Below are 4,183 nucleotides of genomic sequence, written 5' to 3'. Positions count from 1 at the left end.
CTCTTCCACGGGTTCCCTCAACTGTTAGGGTTTATATATATATATATATATATATATATATATATATCGAGAGAGAGACAGAGATAGACAGACAGACATATATCATACGTACATACATACATACATACATACATACATACATACATACACACGCGCACACAAACACACATATATATAAACGCATATATGAACACGCAGGAACAAGCCGCAATGTTCTATGTCTAGGTTGTCACGTTTTAAACTTCAACTAAGATCACATTTACGTTAATGAAAGGAATGCGATTGCAAACAAATGTGCCTATGTTTCCATAGGAATGGGAAATGCAGAGCCCGTTCTTTATTCTTGTCAGTGCACCCACAAATCTAAATTCAAGTATCTACACCTGGATGCCCGAGGTTGTGTAGTAATGAGGCCTCAAAGAATCAAGTGGTACAATATGGGCTGTCGACAATTACAAAGCAGACGCTAGAGAAGCAACTCTATTTACCTGGGTAGTAAAAGCTTTGGTGATGAAAGTTTCAGTAACAGACATTCCTGTACGATGTGCAAGTCTAGGCTGGTACGACCAATATTGAGCATGAAGAATACCAGTGGGTTCAAGTGCAGTGTAAATTGTACAAAGAAATATAATAATCTTTTGTATTGCACTGTTTAGAGACATGGATACTAATAAAAATACGGGGAAATTACAGGTTGCATTTGTCACGAGAACGGTGTAACAGATCACTACCGTCACCTAGGAAACTTAGGTCGGAAACAGAGTTTCCCAGAAATAAGTGAAACTTATTGACTTCGAAGAAAATTCTTCCAATATAAGCGAGTGAACAAGGATCAAGAAATCGCGTAACCAATAGTCTACTCAAAGCTAACATACGGCACCAAGCAGCAGGGATTTCGCCGCCTGAGATACATAAATGTGTTTTAACTAGACTTGCGAACACGGAATATTAAATATCTCGAATCGATTAATTGTGATAATCAAATACTTCATTGTCCTTGCATCCCTAATTAATATGAAATGTATTTTCCTTCATAGACGCTGATATTGCTATTGTTATTATATGAAAGCTATCTACTTTTAAAGTATATATGTTATAACCAGAAAAAGAACTTATATATGCAGTTTCTGCCATTAACCTTAGCATGAGCTCTTTCAAATATGTTTTTTTATCTGTTCTGTCCATGTATAATTTTCGAAACTGAAATATTTGTGTGATCTGTAAGAAACATAAGGTATTACGGCGCTATGATATGCTAACAGGAATGCGACGCTGATAATGAAAGTTTTATGATGGACTTGTAGGATCTGGTGATTCTACTTGGATATATTATCTGAAGCGACATCAAGACGTGGCTTAGAATATCAAAGAAATGTGATAGTGAGAGGAAGATCATACACCGTCATCCCTAATTATATTCGTTATACTTAAACGACGATAAACGAGTACATTTTCCTCGTTGATATTATTTTCCGTTCTTTCAATATGATGTAATGGGGTAATATACGATTATGTTCGTATAACATATAGTACTTTCAAATTCGTAATTTTTCTTCTTTATACATATATTTGATGTATTATTTTATATTTTCAGTAATGGAATTCGGCAGCATAAATTTCAGGCATCATTACAAAGTTAAAGTTTCCATATCTATAATCAGGATACAGTTAAACTTAATCCGTTTATATGTTATATACCATTGATTCTCTCAATCTCGCAGAATGACAGTTTATTAAATGCTGGAACACGCAAAAGTTGCATACCTCCAATATTTTCTTACTAATTCCCTGTACCACAAAAATTTGCACTTAATAAACAAGCCAAGAAAAACTTTACAACATTCTATATATCATCAGGAAAATTAGACATGCATTAAAACAATGCCTAAATGATAACATACTTGTTCATTAGTGAAATACGTCTCTTCATAATATAATATATTGGCGAGCTGCTTCTGACCTACGCAACCTCAGCTGTGTTTTTCTTTCTTACTTACATTTAATAATGTTTCCTTTGTTCAAATCTTTGTTTAAGATATACAACACTTGCGTTTGTTTCCGCTTCCATTATGTTATTTATCAGCCGTGGTTTTCTAGAAAAAAAAAAACAGTTTAATTCAATATGCTTTAGGGTTGATTATTTTCCCAGTTATTATAAAACCCATGTTTCAGATAGAATCAAATTTTTCAATTACACGAAAATGCCAATGGTTACGTAGTGAAACCCAACTGAAACTTGAGGTCAGGAAGCTATTCACAATAGCTTTGTAGAATATTTGAAATGCTGTTTGTAATAAATTTCTAACTGTACAATGTATCGGAATGTAAACACATCGCTAACAATACATTAGCGCTGAGCTTGCTATAGTAAGATCATGCAAATATACCAAGAGTCCAAAAGGTTTCTAGGCGTAAATTTGTTTTCAGCACAGGATCCACTTTCAGCCTAATCAGCTATAACACCAGTAGCGCAGCGTGCGTTGAGACGGCCAGAATTTGATTGCATTTCAGGTTTATTTATACAGATTTTCCTTCTCCTAGGCGGAAATTCCAACGAGAACTAGGGGTTCTTCACTCCAAGTGGTTCACAAGGCATACAGCCCATAGCTAGGATCCTAACAAGTGCTACTACTACTGGTTATATTGGACGTGGAAAGAATAGTCACTAAAATGTGATTCTACAATACTCAAAATCATGGATCTCCCCTACCAGCACACCAATTGTGAATGCACACACTGAGAAGATGCTGTTCAGTACGGATATCTGCTAGGGACATCCGTTGAATGTCGAAGAAGAAAAACCCATTTCAAGACTAGAACTGCAGAAAATCGGCCGAATCCATCAGCAATGTATTGTTCGGTCTGTTTTATTGGGGGTGATTTCAGACGGACTTGCTAAGAAGCTACCAATCATGAGTAAACCAAATCAGCAGCAGCTCGTTGAGTTAGGGTCTTGGGGAAATTTCGAATATTTCTTTTGGGATAACGAATCAGTTTCTGCATCCTTTTAAATCGTATGGCATGCAGGAGATATATTCTAAATAAGAGTAACTACGTTAAACAGCATTTGAAAATTCTCCTTCATACAAAAATCTATTATCTTAAAAGGGCGGATTGCATAATGTAGTCCGATGTTTCTCATCACAGAAGGGTTCGAACGCATTTGAACATTGCGCAGGTCAATTTTACTTCCTGTTAAATAACTAAATTAGGATATTGAATTCATGATCGCAATATCACGGTTTGCACATGTATCCCTATATAATTCGAAGATATATACACGTGAAATTATCACTGTTGCATAAAGAAAGCAATGTGGATTGAGTTTATATTTTATATATAACTTCACTTTGACTCATAATTAAAGCCTCTACAATTAACTAAAGAATATGATATGAAAGAAATTTATATATATTGAACTTATATATCCAAGGTGTAAGGCTAGATTCACAGACATTAAAACTATTCATCTACACTGTAACTTATATATACGCATTATTGATTTTAGTACAGTAAAAATGTTACACATTATTACGTGAAATGGCACTAATATTGCATGTAAGTCCTTCTTACACCGACATACACAGACTTTCATCCCCAACTATCTATCTATCTATATATATATAAATAACAATACATACATGCATATATATATATATATATATATATATAACAATACATACATATATATATATATATATATGTATATATATAACAATACATACATATGTATATATATATAACAATACATGCATATGTGTATATATATATGTGTGTGTGTGTGTATGTATACATACATATATATTTATCTATATATATAAAAATGAGAATGTGTCTGTCTGTCCGTCTGTCTGTCTGTCTGTCTGTCTGTCTGTGTGAATCCCTAAAACTCGAGAACTACGCAACCAATTTCATTCAAATTTTACACATACCTTACTTAGGGTTCCGGTTGTGTTTTCGTCAAAAAAAATTATTAACTTCTTGCAGAGTTCGAGCACACGGCAACATAATATCTCCTCCACTATTACGTGTCAAAAGTGAAACAAAAACACTCATGTCAAATAATTTCACTTTAAAAATGAAACTATTCCACTAACTGAAACAATCACATTTCGATACTGTAGTGACAGATACTTTCACAGAGAGAGAAAGAGAGAAAGAGAGAGACAGAAAGAGAGAGAGA

The 4,183-nt window shown here is 34.0% G+C and overlaps 1 protein-coding gene across 2 annotated transcripts in view; it reads right to left on the bottom strand.

Annotated features, from left to right (window-relative positions):
- LOC106875338 (FMRFamide receptor-like) overlaps window positions 1-4,183 on the bottom strand; it is a 558,102-nt gene that overhangs the window by 34,342 nt on the left and 519,577 nt on the right. Inside the window, exon 5 of one of the 2 annotated variants that reach the window (XM_052966544.1) lies at window positions 1,998-2,093. The exons of the other annotated variant lie outside the window; for it this stretch is intronic. The gene's annotated coding sequence lies outside the window, so the exon portion shown is untranslated. The remainder of the gene's footprint in view (window positions 1-1,997; window positions 2,094-4,183) is intronic. 2 annotated transcript variants of the gene reach the window in all.

This window comes from Octopus bimaculoides, chromosome 3 (genome assembly GCF_001194135.2).
Source record: "Octopus bimaculoides isolate UCB-OBI-ISO-001 chromosome 3, ASM119413v2, whole genome shotgun sequence".
Lineage (NCBI taxonomy): Eukaryota > Metazoa > Mollusca > Cephalopoda > Octopoda > Octopodidae > Octopus > Octopus bimaculoides.
This window is presented reverse-complemented; position numbering and strand designations above follow the sequence as displayed.